This window comes from Scyliorhinus torazame, chromosome 10 (genome assembly GCF_047496885.1).
Source record: "Scyliorhinus torazame isolate Kashiwa2021f chromosome 10, sScyTor2.1, whole genome shotgun sequence".
Lineage (NCBI taxonomy): Eukaryota > Metazoa > Chordata > Chondrichthyes > Carcharhiniformes > Scyliorhinidae > Scyliorhinus > Scyliorhinus torazame.
The window spans coordinates 33,882,501-33,906,939 of NC_092716.1; the positions used below are offsets into that span (position 1 = coordinate 33,882,501).

At 49.1% G+C, this 24,439-nt stretch overlaps 1 long non-coding RNA gene across 1 annotated transcript in view; it reads left to right on the forward strand.

Moving 5' to 3' along the window:
* Window positions 1–24,439, forward strand: part of LOC140430454 (uncharacterized) — a 43,033-nt gene that overhangs the window by 12,821 nt on the left and 5,773 nt on the right. The window contains exon 2 of the long non-coding RNA XR_011949425.1: window positions 18,897–19,104. This is a non-coding gene — a long non-coding RNA (uncharacterized lncRNA). The remainder of the gene's footprint in view (window positions 1–18,896; window positions 19,105–24,439) is intronic.

Here is a 24,439-nt window from a genome sequence, read left to right on the forward strand (position 1 = left end):
ACCGCCGTGCCGTCTTTTTAGCCTTTTCGGGTTGCCTCTGGTCTAACGGAGGCTCCCTCTCCCCCCAGCCAGCAGCCGCGGTATTATCGGTGGGCGGCTGCTGGGCAGATGATGAGGTGGTAGAGGAGAGGGGGCCAGTGCCAGCCGCAGCCTCCGTGGAGGTGGTGTTGGCGGCGGCGGTTAGGGTGGGGCAGTTCCGGCGAATATGCCCCAGCCCTCTGCAGGCATGGCACCGCATGCCGTCCGCCAACCAAAATACCTTGTGGTCCTCCCCTTGGTAGGAGAGCACAAAACCTCTCTCCGTGACCTCCTCCCGGGTCAGGCAGATAAAAACCTGTCGCCGGAAGGAGTATACATGACGGAGGGAGGGGTCCCGAAGGCCGAGCGTCAGCAGCGCGACCCCAGACCTGACCTCCCCCAGTAGGTTGAGATGGGGCAGGAGGAGCTCAGTGGGAAGGTAGGTCGGGACGTTTGAAAGAACGACATACTCGGCGGTGGTCTCCAGCGGGTCCACACCCACGTGTGTCCCGCCCACCATGAGCCCCCTTTCCAGGGCCCGGTGGACCGCCTGCTCGGCCCGCAGGAAAAACACGGCCTTGCCGTACATCCGCGAGGCGGCTACGATAGCCGATGGGCCAACAACCGCGGCCATCGCACGGGTGCACGCCTCGATGGTCATTGTGGGGTGGGCATAGCACTTCACCCCCAGTCGCCGCATTAGTAGGCCGAAGGGCGTGGGGGCCGCAGAGGCAGCGGAAGGTCGAGAGGCTGCCGCCCCCGCATAAGTGCTTGGCCGCCCTGCCCCTGGCAGAGTGGAGAATGCCCCAGAGGTGCTGGCCATGCCCACCCCTGGTACGACCCGGCCGTGTGTAAAACAATTAATGGAGAAAGGAGGTAGGGACGTGACACCTTACGCACAGGTGCCTCAAGGGAATGTGCTGCAGAGCAGTGGGGCAGCGTTCTTCAGCCCTGGAGGGGCCCAAGGTAATGTCCAAAACTGCCCCCCACGCGCCACAGGTGGTAATAAGGCGGGAGGATGACGCTCTTCAGCCCTGCAGGGTCCCGAAACAAAGTATTTTGTTGCAGCCCCAGGTGGTCCCACTCCCACCTCAGGCAGAGGAGTGGGAGGACACAGGCAGGCAGCAGGGTCTTCACCCCGGGTGGGGCAAGGCACTAGGCCCTAGGTGGTCCCACTCCCACCTCAAGCAGAGGGGCGGGAGGACAGAGGCAAGCAACAGGCCTTCACCCGGGAGGGGGCCTGCAGCAAAAGGCCCCTGGATGTTCCCACTACCACCTCAGGCAGAGGGGTGGGAGGACAGAGGCAGGCAACAGGGCCTTCGCCGTGGGAGGGGGCCTGCAGCAAAAGGTCCCTGGATGTTCCCACTCCCACCTCAGGCAGAGGGGTGGGAGGACAGAAGGCAGAACCTGCAGCCCTGGATGTTCCCACTCCCACCTCAGGCAGAGGGGTGGGAGGACAGAGGCAGGCAGCAGGGCCTTCACCCCAGGAGGGGGCCTACAGCACCAGGCCTCAGATAGTCCACTCCCACCACAGACACAGGGCTGGGAGGACAGAAGGTGGGGCAGGTAAGGTTGGGGATTAGGCAAGAGACAGTGGAGCATTCACCTTCAAGTTGCTGTTTGGTTTAGAAGAAGGTGAATTTTCAATCAGCTTTAAACAAAGGTTCTACTTGTAGTAACTTGCAGCTGGAGCTTGTTAATTAGTTAATTGGATTATGCCAGTTTTCAGAGGTTAGAGTCACAGTATAAAGGTGAGCCAGCTACAGTGCAGACTTTGTTTGCACTGAGTGCTGAATTTGGGTGCATTTGAGTGCTATAGTGAGAGTTTGGTGACTGAGGGAGTGCTGAATTTGGGTGCATTTGAGTGCTATAGTGAGTGTTTGGTGACTGAGGGAGTGCTGAATTTGGGTGCATTTGAGTGCTATAGTGAGTGTTTGGTGACTGAGGGAGTGCTGAATTTGGGTGCATTTGAGTGCTATAGTGAGAGTTTGGTGACTGAGGGAGTTAGGTAAGGAGGGAGCAAGGCGCTCCGTTCATTTAATTTCCTCAAAGAGCGAGAAGGGAGCCGGGAGTTTACAGATTGCAGCTGACTGGGAGCAGAGTCGGAGGGCGGAGTTCCAGTTGGTCCACAGGGTAGCTACATTCTGTAAGGTAAGAGGGGATGGAGGCTAGGGCAGTTGCATCCTCCTCCTGTAGGATGTAGGTGGTGAGGGATACCACCGGTGCCCCTGCTAACTATAGCTGCGGGAAGTGTACCCAACTCTAGCTCCTCAGAGACCGTGTTAGGGAACTGAAGCTGGAGCTGGATGAACTTTGGATCATCCGGGAGGCAGAGGGGGTAATAGAGAAGAGTTACAGGGAGGTAGCCATACCCAAGATACAGGACAAGAGTAGCTGGGTTACAGTCAGGGGAAGGAAAACGAAGAGGCAGACAGTGCAGGGATCCCTCGTGGCCGTTCCCCTTCAAAACAAGTATACGATTTTGGATGCTGTTGGGGGGGAATGACCTACCGGGGGAAGGCCCTAGCGGCTAGGTCTCTGGCACTGAGTCTGGCTCTGTGGCTCAGAACGGAAGGGGGGAAAATCGAAAAGCAATAGTGATAGGAGACTCAATGTTTCGGGGAATGGATAGGAGATTCTGTGGTCGCGATCGAGACTCCTGGAAGGTATGTTGCCTCCCGGGTGCCAGGGCCAGAGATGTCTTGGATCGAGTCTACAGGATTCTTAAGCGGGAGGGGGAGCAACCAGAAGTCGTGGTGCACATAGGCACCAACGACATAGCTAAGAAAAGGGATGAGGATCTAAAAAGTGATTTTAGCGAGTTAGGTTGTAAGCTAAAGAGCAGGACAAGCAGAGTAGTGATCTCAGGACTGCTACCGGTGCCATGTGCAAGTGAGGCAAGGAACAGAGAGCGAGTGCAGCTGAACACGTGGCTACAGGGCTGGTGCAGGAGGGAAGGCTTCAGATATGTGGATCATTGGGATAACTTCTGGGGAAGGTGGGACCTGTACATGAAGGACGGATTGCACCTAAACTGGAGGGGCACCAATATCCTGGGTGGGAGGTTTGCTGGAGCTCTTCGGGAGGGTTTAAACTAGTTTGGCAGCAGATGGGAACCAGAGCTATGGATCAGAGGATAGGGTAGCTGTTGAACAGGCAAAAATAGTATGCAGCAAATCTGTGAGGAAGGATAGACAGTTAATAGGGCAAAGTTGCACTCAGTGGAATGGGTTAAAGTGTGTCTGTTTCAATGCAAGGAGTGTCAGGACTAAGGGAGATGAACTTAGAGCATGAATCAGTACTTGGAACTACAATGTTGTGGCCATTACGGAGACATGGATTTCACAGGGGCAGGAATGGTTGTTAGATGTTCCGGGGTTTAGATGTTTTCAGAAAAGTACAGGAAGGATTCCTGACTCAACATGTAGATAGGCCAAGTAGGGGGAGACCATATTGGACTAGGTGCTCGGCTACGAACCAGACCAGGTGTCAGATGTCACGGTGGGAGAGCATTTCGGTGACAGTGACCACAAATCCTTGACCTTTACCATAGTCATGGAGAGGGATAGGAGCACACAGTATGGGAAGGTATTTAATTGGGGGAGGGGAAATCATACTGCTATTAGACAGGAGCTGAGGAGCATAAAGTGGGAAAAATTGTTCTTGGGGAAATGCACAACAGTAATGTGGATTGTTTAAGGAGCATTTGCTGCGAGTGCTGAATAGTTTTGTCCCACTGAGACGAGGAAGGAATGGTAAGGTGAAGGAGCCTTGGATGACAAGAGAAGTGGAGCTTCTAGTCAAGAGGAAGAAGGAAGCTTAGGTAAGGTTGAGGAAGCAAGGATCTGACTCGGCTCTAGAGGGTTACAAGGTAGCCAGGAAGGAACTCAAAAATGGACTGCGGAGAGCGAGAAGGGGGCATGAAAATGCCCTGGTGGGAAGGATTAGGGAAAACCCCAAGGCGTCCTACACTTATGTGAGAAATAAGAGGATGATCAGAGCGAGAGTAGGGCCGATTAGGGAAAGTGGAGGGAACTTGTGCCTAGAGTCTGAAGAGATGGGGGAGGCACTAAATGAATACTTTACTTCAGTACATACTTCAGTATTCACTAGAGAGAGGGACCTTGTTGCCCATGAGAACAGTGTGAACCAGGTTAATAAACTCAAACAGGTTGATATTAAGACGGAGGATGTGCTGGAAATTTTGAAAAGCATCAGGATAGATAAGTCCCCTGGGCCTGACGGGATATACCCAAGGTTACTACGGGAAGCGAGGGAGGAGATTGCTGCGCCGTTGGCGATGATCTTTGCATACTTACTCTCCACTGGAGTAGTACTGGATGATTGGAGGGAGGCGAATGTTGTTCCCCTATTCAAGAAAGGGAATAGGGAAATCCCTGGGAATTACAGACCCATCAGTCTTACGTCTGTGGTGAGCAAAATATTGGAAAGGATTCTGAGAGATGGGATTTCTGATTATTTAGAAAACCATAGTTTGATTAAAGATAACATGGCTTTGTGAGGGGCAGGTCATGCCTCACAAGCCTCATTGAATTCTTTGAGGATGTGACGAGACACATTGATGAAGGTCCGGCAGTGGATGTGGTGTATATGGATTTCAGTAAGGTATTTTGATAAGGTTCCCCATGGTAGGCTCATTCAGAATGTTAGGGGGCATGGGATACAGTGAAATTTGGCTGTCTGGATACAGAATTGGCTGGCCGAAAGAAGACAGCGAGTAGTAGTGGATGGAAAGTATTCCGCCTGGAGATCGGTGACCAGTGGTGTCCCGCAAGGATCTGTTCTGGGACCTCTGCTCTTTGTGGTTTTTATAAATTACTTGGATGAGGAAGTGGAAGGGTGGGTTAGTAAGTTTGCCGATGACACGAAGGTTGGTGGAGTTGTAGATAGTGTTGAGGGTTGTTGCAGGTTACGACAGGACATTGACAGGACTGAGAAGTGGCAGATGGAGTTCAACCTTGATAAATGTGAAGTGATTCATTTTGGAAGGTCGAATTTGAATGTTGAATACAGGGTTAAAGGCAGGATTCTTGGAAGTGTGGAGGAACAGAGGGATCTTGGGATCCACGTACATAGATCCCTCAAAGTTGCCACCCAGGTTGATACAGTTGTTAAGAAGGCGTGTGGTGTGTTGGCTTTCATTAACAGGGGGATTGAGTTTAAGAGCCGTGAGGTTTTGCTGCAGCTTTGTAAAACTCTAGTTAGACCACACTTGGAATATTGTGTCCAGTTCTGGTCGCCTCATTATAGGAAGGATGTTGATGCTTTGGAGAGGGTACAGAGGAGATTTACCAGGATGCTACCTGGACTGGAGGGCATGTCTTATGAAGAAAGGTTGAGGGAGGTAGGGCTTTTATCACTGGAGTGAAGAAGGCAGAGAGGTGACTTGATAGAGGTGTACAAGGTGATGAGAGGCATGGATGGAGTCGATGGCCAGATACTTTTCCCCAGGGTGGAAATGGCTGTCACGAGGGGACATAATTTTAAGGTGATTGGAGGAAGGTATAGGGGAGATGTCAGAGGCAGGTTCTTTACACAGAGGGTGGTGGGTGTGTGGAATGCACTGCCAGCAGAGGTGGTGGAGTCAGAGTCATTAGGGACGTTTAAGCGACTCTTAGACAGGCACATGGACAGCAGTAAATTGAAGGGGTGTAGGTTAGGTTGATCTTAGATTAGGATAAATGGTCGGCACTGCATCGTGGGCTGAAGGGCCTGTACTGTTCTATGTTCTGTAATGGTGAGTGGGCGTTGGAGGGCGCGCCCGTGGTGCTGATGAATAATAATGCCCACAATTGTGACAATGCAGATTTGATGAAGAGGGTGTCTGCGAAGTGGGGGGGGGGGATTTCAATACGGTTCTTGATCCTAGGGTAGATCGGTCGTGTCTGTAGTCTCTGAAGGTGTCAGTGATGGCGAGAGAGTTGTTGGGGTTTATGGAGCGGATAGAACATAGAACATTACAGTGCAGTACTGGCCCTTCGGCCCTCGATGTTGCGCCGCCCTGTGAAACCACTCTAAAGCCCATCTACACTATTCCCTTATCGTCCATATGTCTATCCAATGACCATTTGAATGCCCTTAGTGTTGACGAGTCCACTACTGTTGCCGGCAAGGCATTCCACGCACTTACTACTCTCTGAGCAAAGAACCTACCTCTGACATCTGTCTTATATCTATCTCCCTCAATTTAAAGTATGTCCCCTCGTTCTAGACATCACCATCTGAGGAAAAAGGCTCTCACTGTCCACCCTATCCAATCCTCTGATCATCTTGTATGCCTCAATTAAGTCACCTCTTAACCTTCTTCTCTCTAACGAAAACAGCCTCAAGTCCCTCAGCCTTTCCTCATAAGATCTTCCCTCCATACCAGGCAACATTCTGGTAAATCTCCTCTGCACCCTTTCCAATGCTTCCACATCCTTCCTATAATGCGGCGACCAGAATTGCACGCAATACTCCAAATGCGGCCGCACCAGAGTTTTGTACAGCTGCAAAATGACCTTATGGCTCCGAAACTCAATCCCTCTACCAATAAAAGCTAACACACCGTACGCCTTCTTAACAACCCTCTCAACCTGGGTGGCAACTTTCAGGGATCAGTCAGAAGTTTTTTCCCAGGGTGGAAGAGTCAATTACAAGGGGACATGGGTTTAAGGTTCGAGGGACAAAGTTTAGAGGAGATGTGCGTGGGAAGTCTTTTTACACAGTGGGTGCTTGGAACTTGCTGCCGGAAGAGGTGGCGGAAGCAGGTACAATAGTGACGTTTAAGGGGCGTCTTGACAAATATGAGTAGCATGTGAATAAAGGGGCACGGACCCCGGAAGTGTAAAAGGTTTTAGGTTAGACAGGCAGCGACAGGCAGCTTGATCGGCGCAGTTTTGGAGGGCCAAAAGGCCTGCTCCTATGCTGTGCTTTTCTTCTTTTTTGATGTCTATACCACCACAAGAGCCAGTCTTTGATTAATTCCTTGTGATATCTTTGGGAGAGATGGTGGTTATATAACTGGACTAGTAATCCAGAGGTCCAGGTTATGCTCAGGAGACACAGGTTCAAATCCCACCCTGGCAGCTGATGGAATTTAAATTTAATTAATGAAATCTCAAATTGAAAGCTAGTCTCAGTAACGATGAGCGTGAAACTATCAAAAATTGTCTTTAAAACCCACTGCCTTCAGAGAAGGACCGCAAGAAGTTTTACAACACCAGGTTAAAGTCCAAAATTATTTGGAATCACTAGCTCTCGGGACGTAGCTCCTTCATCAGGTGAGAGAGTGTTTATATGCGCAATCTTCTTGGAGATCCTCTCCATCTTGAGCTGGCAGTTTGCGGTGTCGATGGCAGCCATGATGTATTGATGCCAGCTTTGGACTGGGGTGGGCACCGTAAGAAGTCTTACAACACCAGGCTAAAGTCCAACAGGATTATTTGGAATCATTAGCTTTCGGAGCGTAGCTCCTTCATCAGGCGATGATCAAAATCCTTGAACTCCCTTCCGAACAGCAGAGTACCTCCACTACATGGATTACAAACCTTCAAGAGAGCAACTCACCACACCTCATGGGTAATTAGGGATCGGCAACAGACACTGGCTTTGCCAATGATACCCCCATCCCATGAATGGAATTTAAATAAATGGGAAGAAGTTATTTTTGTTTACATACAAGCATCACCTTCATTGTGACTTTCACGTCGTCGAAGACAAACAAAATAGTCCATCAATCCTTTCATCCCTTCTCAGTTTGGCCTCAAAACTAAAATTAGAAGCTATTAGAAAGTATTGACATGAACAATTAAGGCTGGCAAGACTTAAATTTTCAAATCAATATGAGCATGGGATGGCAAAAAAAGACCCATCAAATCCTTCGAAACACCCTCTATCCATGCTACTACTGGAGAAGCATGAAAAGAAAATTGAGGGCCAATTCAGGAACAATCCTCGGTAACTCCTCAAGGCAATCAGGAAAGTCCCAGGAAAAAGTAGCAACCAATAATTCTTAACAGCTGCAACTAATTAACCCTAATCCTTTATAACAGCTTCTATAGTACCTTTAACATGCTAAACAGTCCCAAGGAGCATGACAGGAACATTGTAAATCAAAATATGACACTGAACTTCATACGGCGATATTAGAACATAGAACATACAGTGCAGAAGGAGGTCATTCGGCCCATCAAGTCTGCACCGACTCACTTAAGCCCTCACTTCCACCCTATCCCCATAACCCAATAACCCCTCCTAACCTTTTTGGACACTAAGGGTAATTTAGCATGGCCAATCCACCTGCACGTCTTTGGACTGTGGGAGGAAACCGGAGCCCCCGGAGGAAACCCACGGAGACACGGGGAGAACGTGCAGACTCCACACAGACAGTGACACAGCGGTGAATCGATCCTGGGACCCTGGCGCTGTGAAGCCACAGTGCTAGCCACTGTACTACCGTGCTGATCAGACGATCAAAAGCTTGGTTGACGAGGTAAGTTTTAAGGGATGTCTCAATGGACGAAAGCGAGATGGAAATGCAAGAAGACAAAATTCCAGAGCTTAGGGCCTTGGCAACAAAAGGCACCGACACCAATAGTAAAATGACTAAAATCAGGGGCTCTTATGTGGCCAGAATTAGATGAGCACAGATACCAGACAGAGTATGGGGATGAGCTTACAGAGAGGGCAAGGTCATGGAGGAATAAGAAAACAAGGATATGAATTGGAAAATCAAGGCATTGCTTGACAGGGGGCTAATAGTTGAAATCTCAGAAGCAACCCATGTTCCTGTGTAAAGGATTGCAGTGACTCCTTGTATTGTCAAATGCCGGTTGTCCAGAGAAATTCATCAAAACCCTCTGATTCCTCCACGACAAGATGTCATCACCAATGGAGACGAAACCAAAACCATTGAGGTCAAGACTGGAGTCAAGCAGGGATGTGTCATTGTCCCCACCCATCTTTATCCCCACCATCCTTCGCTTTTGTCAAGATCAAGCTTCCCAGTGGAGTGGACATTGTCTACAGGATGGATTGACAACTTCTCAAACCCAAGCAATCAAAATCCAAGAAGAAAACAACACCAACATCGATATGGAACTTCTTCAATATGTGGATGACGTCGCCATCTCCACTCTCTCCAGGTGAGAATCTCAAGCCATGCTCAAAGTCTTTACAGAAACATACCAGGGAATTGGTCTCCACCTCAACCTCAAGAATCAAGTCCTTTACCAAACCGCCCCAGGGGAAGATCTGGTCTCTCCCTCCATCAAGATCAATGGAGAAACCTTGCCAAACGTGGAACATTTCCCAAACCTGGGGAGCCACCTCACCTCTATGGCTGACATTGATGCAGAGATCCAACATCGTATCGAATCTGTGAGTGCCTCCTTCAGACGCCCAAGGACAGAGTCTTTGACAACCCTGACTCGGTGCTGATACAGAGGTTCTCATATACAAGGCAGTTGTTCTCCCAGCTCTTCTGTACGGCTTAGAACTTGGACGATGTACAGCGCCATCTCGAGGTACCATCAACCCTGTCTGAGACGGATTCTCCGCATCAGCTGGCAGGATAGGGATATTAACATCAGTGTCCCCAAAGGAGCCAAGAGCACCAGCATCAAGATCACAGTCATTTGAAACCGCTCTGCGGGGCCGTCCATGTGCTTAGGATGTCAGAGTCCCAACTGCCAAAGCAAATCTTTGCCCAGATGAAGGAAGGCTCCCGAACAAGAGGAGGACAAAAGACGTGCTTCAAAGGCACCCTGAAGGCTCACTTAAAGAAATGCAACATAAACGCCAATATCTGCGAGACCCTGGTGATTTGTTGTGTTGTAGGTGTAACATAAGCGGCTTCCTTGTGGAGCACTTGACAAAGGAAGGTCCAGACGTGGAGATAACTTCAACACGTTTATTAAACTATTTACACTTCTATTACTCGGGTTCGACACTACTGCTAATCCTACTATAGCTAAGATATAGTAGGATTGACTAACCAGTTGCTGCAATCCACGTGGTGGGTGTAATATTGAATCAACCCTGTGTCTGTACTCACTGACTGTCTCCACTGGAAAGAGGCAGATCATGTGTGTGGTGTCCTTTATATATGGGTTGGTGTAATGCCCCCCTGTGGTCATGTCACCTTGTGTATCGTGAATGTCCATTGGTCGCACCCTATCTAACTGATCTATTGGTTGATTGTGTGTGTGTGTGATGTCTTTGGTGCTCCCTCTAGTGTCTAGCTAGCCTACATGCATTTACATTGATGCACATCACTACATCCCCCTTTTTTATATGTTCATATTTTCTGTACACTTTAAGAAAACTGAACAAAGAACAGGTAGATAAGGTAAGGTATACACAAGTCATGGGAACAGTGATTAAACAATAAGTCCAAATCATTCATGTGAGTCCAAAAACCATCAATCATCATGGTCAAATGTCTCTCTTGGTTATGAACGGCATCAACGTCCCTGTGCCACAGGAACCAAGAAGTGGTCAAATCACTTTGCTGTCTGATTTGGAGTCCCTTTCTTTTTTCGATGTTTGTGATGGTGCTGCCGGATGGCATCTTGTAGCTGATAAGGTGTTGACGTTGAAGAGGTACCATCAACAGTATCATTCGAGGTCATGGATGTGCCATGTGGTGAAGTTGGATAAGACTGTACATACTGGTTCTGGCCACATGCAGTGCTGGAAGGGTGATCTTGCTGAGAACCGTTGAAGCTTGTCGAATTGGAAACAATTGCTACTTGCATAAATACTTGGTGATGGTGTGAAACTAGAACCTTGCATCTGATAGGAATATGCCGTCTGGCCAGGCTGGGGTGCAGCAAATCCTGGGCTGTAACTAAGGCATCCAGTCTGTAGTGCAGATTGCGCTTGCGGTAGTCCTCCTTCGGTCTTGATTACATTAGTGGGCAATCCGTAGTGCTGGCCTGTTTGAGAATATGCTGCATAGACTGCTGGCTGCTGCATGTCTGAGTACTGGGTTTGTCCAGCATGAGCTGTCATTGGCTGCACTGCTGGTGTGGAAAAAATGTGTGGATATAGCTGTGGTGAATATTGGTGTATTCCTCTTGGACTGTAGCCGCTGCTTGTTATTACTGACCCAGTGTAATTGTTAAGTGATCCATCTCCTGTCGTTGTGGCATCTGCTGTCACCCTGAGCGTGCCATCACTGAGGTTGTGATGTCTGGAGTAAAGTCCAGCTTATGTGAATCAGAGTCGGCGTTTGGTTGCTCCCCATCTGGAGTCTGGTCTGTTTTAACTGAGTCAGTGTTGGTTTGTTGATGCTCCCCGTCCGGAGTCTTAGCAGGTTCACTGGAGTCAGCTGTGATTTCTTGAAGCTACACGTCTGGAGTCGGAACATGCAGGAATGCATTGACTTGTGGAGAGGTTCGAGCGAATGAGGGTGGAAATATCATGGTGTCACCGGAGTCGCCAGTGGTCTCACAGTGATCGTCGAGTGCCTCTGTACACACTAGCTGAGGTCTGTCACTTTGCACATCTTACATGGGAAGTGGAATGCTGTCGTCACTCGTCTCACATACCGTGGGTAGATCCTCAGTAGCTGCTTGTTGTTCACTTGGGTTGGGTAAATTGTCAGAGTCTTCATCTGATGGCGCAAACAATGTGGGTGGACTGTCATTGTCTTGCTGTTGTCCTTCATTTGGGGTTAGACTGTCATCGTCGCTTTGTTCTTCACTGTAGCATGATAGACCGTCATGGTCGTCCTGCTGTGCACTGGAGCGCGGTAGACTGTCGTAGTCTTCTTGCTGTTTACTTGAGCATGGCAGACTTGCATCGTCCGCCGCTAGTTGGTCAGAGGAGGTTGCTAGACCCTCATGGTCTTGTTCCTGCAAGGACTGCGCGTTGGAGTCTTGCGTTCTATCGTGGAGGCTGTCCACGAGCTCGCTGTGGAGGCTTGTGACACTTTTTGTTCATGCAAGGACTGCGGTGTGGAGTCTTGCATGTCTTCTTTCTTAGAGTCGGGAACCCTGAGTGGTGCATGGACCACGCTCTGTGTGGCAGCAGGCCGCTCTCTGTGGGCTTGTACCGCTCTCTGTCTCTTGGTTTCAAGCTGCAGCATCATCCTGCACTCACGAGTTGGGATGTCATATCTGCTGGGCTGAAGAACCTCAAATCCGAAGAACGAATTTGCGTCTGCGTCGGATTCAGTGAGGGGGCCGCCAATGTGCAACACATCTAGTTGCGGTTTGGATTTGGTACTGGGGTAGCCTCCCAAGGTGAAAGGTTTGTCCGAGTCGTAGTCTTCTAGGACCATATCATCACTGTTTGCGTCGGAGCTGGCATTGGGCTCGCGAGGTCCAGAGAAAATGTAAAGGTTGGCATCGAAGTATTCAAGGTCGGAATCATCGGTTTGGGCGTAGGTAACTGCTTGTTGCAGGGTTCTTCGGAGGTTAATTTCATTCCCTGGTTCAATTTGAGGCATTGTGCTGTCATTCCAGGTGAACACAGTAAGAAGTCTTACAACACCAGGTTAAAGTCCAACAGGTTTGTAGGAAGGTTGTTTTACAGCTTTAAAAGATTTTTCTTTGATTTGGGACGTTTCCCCTTTAAATGGGCATGGTCCGGGGCCTCTGACATCATGGCGCGCTTGACGTAGCACGTAGGAAGCGTTTGCACATGCGCAAATCGCGGTTCCTTTACTGATGGCCGTTTTCGTGATTGCACATGCGCGGCGTCTTGCGCATGCGCAAACAGACCTTCCCGTTCTGCACACTTCTCGCGCAACTGCGCAAGTGCAGTCCCTTTAGAAAGATGGCCGTCAACCAAAATCGTTGTCTGCTCCGGGATTTCGGCCTCAAGGTGAGCACTGGCGCTTCTCTTACCTTTTCTTGCTGGTTGGAGTGTGTTTTCCTCACAGTATTTGCCGAATTTGTCCAGGACTGTCTGGAAGTCGCTCCTGTTTTGCCCTTGGAGAACTTGAATTTTTAAAAGATTTCTTCTGCTCTGGCACCGGCTATGGTGAGGAGAAGCTCTGTTTTTTCAGGATCGGCCACTTCTAGTTCGGCTGCCACCAGGAAGATTTCAAACTTTTGCCGAAATACCCGCCAGTTTTCACGGAGATTGCTGTGACACTGGAGCTGCTGCGGAACCCGGATCTCGAACATCTTGCCTGGGTATCGTTACTGGTTGTCACTGTACGCTGAGGTATGGCTATCTGGATTGAAACAGTTCACTCCTGGTCCCATGATTTGTTATGTTCTAGGTGTAACATAAGCGGCTTCCTTGTGGAGCACTTGACAAAGAAAGATCCAGACGTGGAGATAACTTCAACACGTTTATTAAACTATTTACACTTCTATTACTCGGGTTCGACACTACTGCTAATCCTACTATAGCTACCCAGACTGACTAACCAGTTGCTGCAATCCACGTGGTGGGTGTAATATTGAATCAACCCTGTGTCTGTACTCACTGACTGTCTCCACTGGAAAGAGGCAGATCATGTGTGTGGTGTCCTTTATATATGGGTTGGTGTAATGCCCCCCTGTGGTCGTGTCACCTCCTTGTGTATCGTGAATGTCCATCGGTCACATCCTATCTAACTGATCTATTGGTTGAGTGTGTGTGTGTGATGTCTTTGGTGCTCCCTCTAGTGTCTAGCTAGCCTACATGCATTTACATTGATGCACATCACCAGACCTGGGTCAGAAGAGACCTACTTGGAGGGACACAATTCTTCGAGAACACTCGATGGCAAGAGAGGGGCCTGAGAAAGTAATACCAGCGATCTTGAGTCCAAGGACCGATCCGACCTCTGGAAAACACCTGTCAAATATACGTGAAGATGCGGCTTTAGGATCGGATTCATTAGCCATGCAAGAACCCACAGAACCCATGATCAGTAACATGGAGTTTCTTAGGTGGACAATCATACTTGTTAGGGAGTGATTGCCAAAGAAGAAGATATATTTCCATGCTTATGATTAAGATTCTCTCCAATTGTACAAAACAGTATACCACACCTAAGCACACCATCCATCTTTGCCCACTGGTTAACCCATCATTTGGGCTGGTGAGTCGAGTGTACAACATCCCTGGTCAAGTCTCCTTAAAGCAAAAGCAGCACTTTCTTCCATGAAAGTCTTGAACAGACACTCCGATATTAATGGCAATCCAGGGATGGTGCAGGGGAGGCTGAAATCGACTGAAGACCAGGGACATGGAGGCTCTGCCAATTCATACCATATTGTAGGGCCATCTCCCTCCCAACAGTCAGCTAAATAGGCTGGTAAGTGAGGAAAAAACACTAATGGCAGGAGGGCACAGCCAAGGACCACTGGACACAGTCCTTACCCGATGATCAGGAGGAATTGGGGGGGGGGGGCTGCAATTTGGAGGGCTGTGGATGGTTGGCATTCAGGAGGGAAAATAGATCACTGCTGGATGAGACTGAGAGACCAAGTGCTGCTTTGGTGGGGAGAGAGGCAGCAAATTAGTTTGTCCTAAAGACCAGGGGTTGGATTCTCCCAAAATGGGACTATGTCCCCATGCTGGCGTAAAAACGCTGGCGTTTTACTCTAGAGATTCCTGCAAAAAAGTTCAGCTAATCCAATGTCCTGCAGGGGGCTAGCAAGGACCCGGAGTAATATACACCGCTTTAGCTGCGGATATAGGCGCCCCCCGCTTCCGATTTTGAGTCCGTGCACGGCGGCGGCGGCCAGCCGCCGTGCTGAGCGCCGTGTCGGACTCGGACCGCGGAGGCAGACTGAAAAATTAGACTCTCCAGATCGGCCGGGCGCTCAAGGATCTGACCGCGCGGATCTTAATCCCAGCCGCCTCTAAGGCCCCCCCCCCCCCCAGTGTCCGATCCCCCTGCTCCCCCCAGGGCGGCCGCGGACATCCCGACCGGCAATACCAGGTTAGTTCCTCGCCGTCAGGAACTTGGCCAGTCGGGAGAGGAGGATCGTTGGGCTGGCCTCTGTCAATGGGCACCCAGCCGCACAACGTACTCCCCGATCACGCCGATTCTCGAGAGGGAGTGCCTGGTAGAGGGCAGGATTGCAGAGCAGCAAGTCCAGGGGGCAAGAGGCAACAGAAAGGGGGGTAGGCAATGGGAAAAGGGTGGACTGCATGAGCAGAAGGGCAGGAGGGGGAAAGATAGAACTTGGCGGTGGCGTGAACAAGAAAGATGCAGCACCCATTTTGGAGTTCATTAAAAAGACGATGACCGAAATCCCCAGCCTAAACTCTCACCAACTCATCATGGAGTTCAACTGTGTGCAGGACCCAAAAACAGACAAATCCAGTCCTAACTGCCCAACTGAGGAATGACAAGCGAGTTAACCATCTTCATGGAGCAGATGATGGGGGGAGGGGGGTGGGGGTGGACCAATGGGGGGGGGGGGGGGGGGTGGACCAATGGAGGTTCAACCATCCGAGGGATGAGTTCTTCTTCTGCCATGTCCACAAAGCCTACTCACGCATATGATCTGAACGGTAGCACAGTGGCTAGCACTGTTGCTTCGCAACGCTAGGGATCCGGGTTCGATTCCCGGCTTGGGTCACCGTCTGTGCGGAGTCTGCATGTTCTCCCCGTGTCTGCATGGATTTCCTCCGGGCTCTCCGGTTTCCTCCCACAGTCCAAAGACGTGCAGATTAGGTGGATTGGCCGTGATAAATTGCCCTTAGTGTCCAAAAGGTTAGGTGGCATTACTGCGATAGGGTGGGGGGGGGTTATGTAGGGTGCTTTTTCAGGGCCGGAGCAGACTTGATGGGCCGAATGGCCTCCTTCTGCACTGTTGCTTCTATAAACCTCTTTGTAGTGGGCAAGTTGGTGCTTCCATGAGTAGCACGAGCGGAATAAAATGCAATAATAATCTCGGACCACACTGCACTCTACATGGATGTGAGGTTGGAGGCGGGCTGGGCTCAGCAACGCTGACAAGGCATTCTGTGAAAAAATGTCACAAACCATCGGGTACGTAACCTACTACCAGAATGGAGAGGTCTCTCCCTCCACATTCTGGGAGGCACTGAAGGCAGTGATTGGGGGGAAATAATAGCATACAGAACTCTTCGAGACAGGAAGGAAAGGTTGGCTAGGCAGCAGCTGATCGACTCCATATTGGAAGTGTATCGTCGGTACTCCACAGCCCCAACCATGGAGCTTCTGGTGGAGAGGAAAAAAACTACAAATGCAAGTTGACCTGCTCTCCACTGGGAAAGCAGTGAACCAGCTCCACCAGGCATGGAGGGTGGATGCTTTTATGAGCATGGAGACAATGCTAGCCACCTACTGGCACACCAGCTGAGGAGGCAGGTTGCCATAAGAGAGATAGCACAGATGAGGGTCGGGAGCGGAAGGGTCCAGATGAGATCAATGGAGCCTTCGCAACCTTTTACCTGGGACTGTACACCTCTGAGCCCCCAGAGGGAGACTTGAAGATGAAACAGTTCATCGACGGGCTTTACATTCCAGTTGTGGGGAGAAAAAGAGACAGGGACTGAAAGCACCGCTGGGACTGAAAGTGATCATGGAATGCATTAATTTCATGCAGTCACTGAAGGCACCGGGACTGCATGGGTTCCCAGTGGACTTCTACAAGAAGATCACGGAAGCACTGGCCTCGCACCTGCAGGAGATGTTCAACGACTCTCTATCGAGAGGGATCCTGCCACCCACACTGGCACAGGCCTTGATCTCATTGATCCCGAAGAAGGATTATACAGACCCATCTCACTCCTGAACACTGATGCCAGAGTCCTGCCGAAGGATCTGGCGAGGCGACTGGAGGGCCGCCTGCCAGAAGTAATCACGGAAGATCAGACTGGGTTTGTCAAAAGTAGACATCTAATGGCAAACATCAGACATCTGATAAATGTGATTATGACCACTCCCAGGGACGGGACATCAGAATTGATCATCTCCCTGGATGTTGAGAAGGCCTTCGATCGAGTAGAATGGAGGTACCCCATGGATGTGCTTGAATGGTTTGGGTTTGGGCCAGTGTTCATCTCGTGGGTGAAGCTGCTATGCAGCGCTCCCCTGCTGACCGTACGGATGAACGCCAGCAGCTTTGAATATTTCTGGCTGCACAGAGGCACGTGGCAGGACTACCCATTGTCCTTGCTGCTGTGTTCGCCCTGGCAATTGTGCCACTGGCCGTGTTCGCCCTGGCAATTGTGCCACTGGCCATCATCTTAGATCAGCGAAGGGGTGGAGAGGCATTCAGAGGGAAGTCAGGTAAGGGGTGGAGAGGCAATCAGCAGGAAGACAGAGAGCACAGAGTCTCTCTTTATGCGGCTGACCTGCTCCTCTACATCTCAAACCCCCTAGCCAGTATGGGGAAGGTATTGGAACTCCTGAGGGAGTTTGGAGCCTTTTCGGGATACAAATGACATCTGAGCACTCGTGGAATCTTCCTGTTGAACCCCCAGAAGGGAGGAGCAGAGCTGGGGATAATGCCGTCAAAACTGGCCCAAATCAAGTTCAGGTATCTGGGGATCCAGATAGCCCACGACTGGGCATGGCTCCGTAAGTGGAACCTGTCCAGCATGGTGAAGGATGTGAAGAAGGACCTACTGAGATGGGACTCATCGACTCTCCTTGGCGGGAAGAGCAAAGACGATAAAAATGAACATGCTACCAAGGTGCCCCTTCTTATTCAGATCGTTCCCGATTTTCATCCCTCAAATACTTCTTCATCCAGGGTGGATAAGCTAATCGTGTGCTTCGTGTGGGCTGGAAAGAACCTAGAATCCATAAAACCGTCCTATAAATACAGTGGCGCACGGGGGGCTTGGCTCTGCCAAACCTCCTATGGTACCACTGGGTAGCAAAAGCAGAGAGGGTGCGGGCTGGTTGGGAGAGCCTGAGGCGGAATGCGTGCAGATGGAAGAGGCCTCCAGTACTGGGACGTCCCTTCGGGCACTGGGCACTGTCCCACTCCCATTCCCCCCCCAGCCAGCGATGTCAGGGGGGTCCGGACAACCACTGCCATGTGTTCTGGTCCTGGCCCAAGCTTTATTGGGTTCTGGACAACGTTTTTCTAGGCCATATCTATGATCATCGTGAGGTTGAGGATGGAGCCATGCCCTTTAGTGGCGGTCTTCAGGGTATCAGAGTATCAAGAGCTCTTTATGGGGAGAGGAGCTGATGCCTGCCTGACTGCCCGGAGATTCCTCCTTGGATGGAGGTCAGCACCGCCACTCAGGGCCTCAGACTGGCTATCCAACCTAGCGGAGTTCCTAAAACTGGAAAAAATAAAATTCTCCATCAGGGAGTCAGAGGAAGGGTTCCATCACACATGGAAGCAATTCAACAGCCTCTTCGAAGACCTGTTCGTGACCAGCAACTGAGTGGGTGGGCGGTTGGGAGGAGAGGACGGACGGGGGTGGGGGTGGAGGGAGCACCCATATCACAGTGAGGAGAAAATGAAATCTGCACAATGTACCGGGGCACGGGTGCCCACAAACAGGAACACAGCAATACTGTCATACAAAGGGAGAAATTGCCATGTTACGTCTCATCTTTTGTTTGCTGAGTGCTGATTTCCCGGAGTGCTGGACTCCGTGAATATCCACCACCTCGGGATACAGTGGGGTTTTGACTATATCTTTACCACGCTGGTTACAATGATGTAAGTAGACCACATTTTTAATATGTTTTTGCACAAGTATAAATTTTGACCACATTTCAGATATGTCTAGTACAATGGTGCAATTTATTTTTAACTTCTATTATGATTGATACAACTGTGTAAGTGAATTGTACGTTTACAAGGTTTCCTGTCATACATGAAAAACTTCAATGAAAACATTTTTAATAATTGGGAGTAATCTGTTAAGCATTTTATTTTGTAGTACTTTGGCTTTGATTACTATTTAAAAAATAATCTCTTCAGGTAAAAACTTCTGGAGACGCATCAGTGGCAGAAGAGGCAGAAAACTAACAGCTCCTACAATTGCAGTCACAGCTGCATCATCCACGAGTACTGGCATAAATATTTCGGTTACAGAGTCATCTCGTCGAAGAGGGACCGGAGTTGACCCAGTTCCAAGGGATCAGCAGCAATCAAGATAAGACTGTCAATGTTTTTAAGAAAAATGAACGTGAGAACAAATTACGTATTTTGAAAATGCATTTCTTTATAAAGATACACAAAAGTCTGCTGCTATCTCGTGTCCATGTGTAATTTGAAATCGCTAAGACAGTTATCTATACAATTGAAAGGTACTGAAAAGACACTGAAGCTTTATTCAAACTTTCCATCTATTAAAGTGCTATTGGCCAAAGAAGATTGCACTAAACTATCCACCCTTAACAGCAATTAGAATAATTACTTCACCAGAGTAACTACAGCCTCAAGACTTCCAGATGGAGTATGAATTTTTCAGGAATATTGATAGGTAGCTTTCGCAAGCTTAAATTGTTTTTTATATTTCATAAAACCACTTGAATGCATTCCAGTTATACGATCAGTCTCGCAATTCATTCACAGCACAACATTAATTCCAGCCCAGTCAATATGATTACTTTATAATGACATGAAAATACACTTAACTCTGCACTGCAAATTCTATGATTAGGATGCTGAATGTTTGTGAAAATATTTCTAAAATGGCCGGCGGGACCCTGATGTGGTCCTCTCCCTTCGGCAGAGTGAAGGGACGGGGCGTGATTCAGACAGACTGGAAATCCAAACACATCAGGTCCATTTGAACTCAACCTTTTGACTGTTGCAAAGTTCTTAACCCAAAATGTGGGAATTATAAGTTCATAGAGCAGATTTAAATACTCTTGAAATGTGAATAAAACCTGTTTAGTGTATTGATCTAATGTTTTTAAAGTCCCCCTCTTTAAACTTGAAAATAAACAGGCTAAGGATGTTAGTGAGGGTTAAAAAAAACTCTCTGCTGGGCTGCTATAATTAACCACCACCTGGTGTAGCTTAGAAAAAAATTACCATCTGATCATGCAGTTTCCGAAGAGATATTTGCTGACATTTCCCCATTATGTCATTATGAATTCTTGACTGAATTTCAATAGCCACAATTATTTCGGGCAGTTCTGTACTTACAATTTGACAATTTGGAGAGGCTATTAAAGTAGAAATTATAAAACTTTGATAGGGTTTATTAAATGGGAGGTTTTCACAATTAAATGTGTATGAGTGAAAGCAGTTTTAGATCGGTGTTTTTTCTCCACATGGCTCCTGAGGTCTGCCTATGGTGACTACTGGGTGAGTGGCTGTGAGGATGGCATGTGGGTATGTGGTGGCTTGAAGGTACAAGGGGTTTAGGGTGAGTGGGAGCATGCACTGAAATGGAGGAAGAATGGAGTATGAAAGGCATGGAGAGGGGTGGGGAATGAGTTGATATGGAGGTAATATGGGAGGACATGGGAATATGTGGGAGGTGAGGGGAGTAGGTGGGAGGTGAGGGTTATGATGGATGAGGGCTTGAGTGCCTAACAGTGTCTAAAACACTAGGGACCTAGTTGCGGAGAAGTAAAGCAAGCCTTCTAACCAGCTAAGCTCGGCATTCGCTTGCTGTCCTGGATCTGCTTCCGGAGTCAGCGGGCCTGACTATCCCATCACATACACCCTTTACGCACTCCCCCACAACAAATATTAGATCTAAAAGGACTCTTGAGGGTGATCTTTGTTGCTATTTCCCCAAAAGCTATTATGTTATCATGAATGTTTGGCTGAATTTCAAATGCTACAATTATTTCATGATGTGGAGATGCCAGCGTTGGATTGGGGTAAACACAGTAAGAAGTCTTACAACACCAGGTTAAAGTCCAACAGGTCCGTTTCGAATCACTAGCTTTTGGAGCACTGCTCCTTCCTCAGGTGAATGAAGGAGGAAGGAGCAGTGCTCCGAAAGCTAGTGATCCGAAACAAACCTGTTGGACTTTAACCTCGTGTTGTAAGACTTCTTACTGAACAATTATTTCAACAAGTAGTTCTGAGTAGCACAGTTTAAGCGACAATTTAAAGAGATCCCTAATAGATCTTAATTGGAGTTCAATCCTAGCTGTTATGCAAACTGCTTTGCTGAGGAAAAAGAAGAAATGACCATCGAGTCGTATAATTCACCTCGTTCAAACTCAAAAATGCTGTAACTGTAACATACATACTCATGGAAAGAAAGTGAATCACATTGATCTTGAGAATGTTAAAACTTAACGGAACTTGAGAACAATTAAATATCATATGGTCTGTTAGTAGGTGATTTTGTGGCACAGTGATAATGTCCCCAGCTCTGGGCCAAAAGCTCTGGGTTCATGTTCCACTTCAGGGCTTGATGGCTGTGGAAGGTGCATTCATAACATGGCCAGACAGGGTGACTGTCAGCCTGTGAATCCGTCCAATAGGGCAGCACAGTAGCACAAGTGGATAGCACTGTGGCTTCATGGCGTCAGGGTCCCAGGTTCGATTTCCCGCTGGGTCACTGTCTGTGCGGAGTCTGCACGTTCTCCCTGTGTCTGCATGGGTTTCCTCTGGGTGCTCCCACAGTCCAAAGACGTGCAGTTTAAAGAACAAAGAAATGTACAGCACAGGAACAGGCCCTTCGGCCCTCCAAGCCCGTGCCGACCATGCTGCCCGACTAAACTACAATCTTCTACACTTCCTGGGTCCGTATCCCTCTATTCCCATCCTATTCATGTATTTGTCAAGATGCCCCTTAAATGCCACTATCATCCCTGCTTCCACCACCTCCTCCGGCAGCGAGTTCCAGGCACCCACTACCCTCTGTGTAAAAAACTTACCTCTAAACCTTGCCCCTCTCACCTTAAACCTATGCCCCCTAGTAATTGACCCCTCTACCCTGAGAAAAAGCCTCTGTCTATCCACTCTGACTATGCCCCTCATAATTTTGTAGACCTCTATCAACCTCAGCCCCTACAACCCTCCCTATCTAACTTCCTCTAGCCTCTACAACCCTCCCCATCTCAGTAATCTCTTCCGGCCCCTACAACCCTATCTCTGTAACCTTCTCCAGCTCCGATAACCCTCCCTATCTCTGTAACCTCCTCCAGCCCCTACAGCCCTCCCTATCTCTGTAACCTCCTCCAGCCCTCCCTATCTCTGTAACCTCCTCCAGCCCCTACACCCCTCGCTCTCTGTAACCTCCTCCAGCCCCTACAACCCTCCCTATCTCTGTAACCTCCTCCAGCCCCTACAGCCCTCCCTATCTCTGTAACCTCCTCCAGCCCCTACAACCCTCCCTATCTCTGTAACCTCCTCCAGCACCTACAACCCTCCCTATCTCTGTAACCTCCTCCAGCCCCTACAACCCTCCCTATCTCTGTAACCTCCTCCAGCCCCTACAGCCCTCCCTATCTCTGTAACCTCCTCCAGCCCCTACAACCCTCCCTATCTCTGTAACCTCCTCCAGCCCCTACAACCCTCCCTATTTCTGTAACCTCCTCCAGCCCCTACAACCCTCCCTATCTCTGTAACCTCCTCCAGCCCCTACAACCCTCCCTATCTCTGTAATCTCCTCCAGCCCCTACAACCCTCCCTATCTCTGTAACCTCATCCAGCCCCTACAACCCTCCCTATCTCTGTAACCTCCTCCAGCCCGTGGTAAATTGCCCTTAGTGTCCAAAAAAAAAGGTTAGGAGGGGTTATTGGGTTACGGGGATAGGGTGGAAGTGAGGGCTTAAGTGGGTCGGTGCAAACTCGATGGGCCGAATCCTTCTGCACTGTATGTTCTATGTTCTACACCTGATGGCAGGTGGTAAAATTGAGAGTTTTCTGGTCAGCCATACTACAGGAAGCAATGGCGAACTAATGCATTACTTTGCCAAGCATAATCCTGGACCAATCCAATGGGAGGTCCATAGTTATCAATGCCCTCTTCGGGCACAGGACATGAAGGAGGAGGAGGCAATCTGGTAGTTCTGATGAATTACACGTTGACCAGTGTCTCTTTCAGATACTTATTGCCATATTCTTATGCAGTACTTAGCTGAGATAATACATGTATCTTTTCAAAATCTATGCATGAAGCTGGTAGAATATAAATCCAAGTAAAATTTCAGTTAGTTATCAATTGCTTCACATGACAAATGTTAAAAATTCACACATTCTAATACAGAATAAGTTTGTTAATGCATTTTTTTTATTTTCAACTTTTACAAGGTTTGATTCAGAATTCAGACAAAAATGAGCTCAAAATGGCTATATAAACCAAGTTAGCATTTTGAACCAGTGGCTTCCGTTGATGGATTTTAAGGCCTACCTGCTCAACAGTGGGACAATTGAGACCCTGAAGTGCAAATTATTTCCCACTCGGGGTCTCATTAAACTGCTGGGATTTAACCAGCGGCAGGAGAGGCCCACACCAAGCAGGCAGCCTGATAGGCTTCCTTGTACAGGCTGGTGGTGGGCCTGGTGTGTCCCTCCTTACTGGGCCCATCAGAGATTCTCCTTGCCCCCACTAAGATTTTACCCCACATGGTTTTGCCCCACCAATGTTGCCCTTCCCCCATTGACCTCTTAAACCCCACCCACTCATGTCCCATGCAGGGTCTGCCAAGTGGACATCTGGTGAGACCCCCATTTTTGCCTAAATCCTAGTCCAGTACTGCAAACTTGCTGGCTGCTGATTGGCTAGCAGCCCTGAGGTGATACTCGCTGTTCCTGAGGGGCGTAAATCCAGCCTGGACGGGGGGGAACATCACCTATTCTGTAAAATCTGGCTTTGTTGGGAGGAAAAACTTGGCTTGATACCAAAGATCAGTGCTTGCCTAGCCGCATTGGAAAATGAATGAAGGCAACAAAAGGCTTCAAAAAACTGACAACTGAGGAACAGACAATGTGATAGTTGGGGAAAATAAATTTGACATATAGGGCACGATTTGACGAAAAAGAAAATGTCCCGTGTTGGGTACATTTAGCTATTAAATGGAACTCTGCTCCTTTTTCGGGCCTCGGCGAGGAAGGCCCCACCGAGGCCACACTTAGCTTAATTTCCGCACTGACACGTTCCGCTTGTCAGTGTAGGAAGAGACTGGGTCGCCATTTTTAAATGCTGCTCCAATCTCTTTCTCCCACCATGGCCTCCAGATCCCACCAATTTACCAATGAGTGGGTCCTCGAGCCTCCTCCCCCCACCTCGCAAGGGAAGGGCACTCCATGGCACGAGCAACCTGGCACTTTGGGCACCTTGGCACTGCCAGGCTGGCAGAGGCATTGCCATGGTATCAGGCTGGCAGTGCCAGGGTGGCAGTGCTAAGGTGCCCAGGTGGCATCGGGGGGTGTGCCAGGGTACCACCCTTCCCAAAGCCCAATCACCCAGGGGCCTCCGATCGCCTGGGAGAAACCCCCCCCCCCCCCAAGTGCCATTACACTTGGCCCATGTTTGTGGAAACCAGTGGTAAACGGCGCCACGCCGAGCTCTCCCAGGCATGGGCGTTCGATTCCTCATCTTG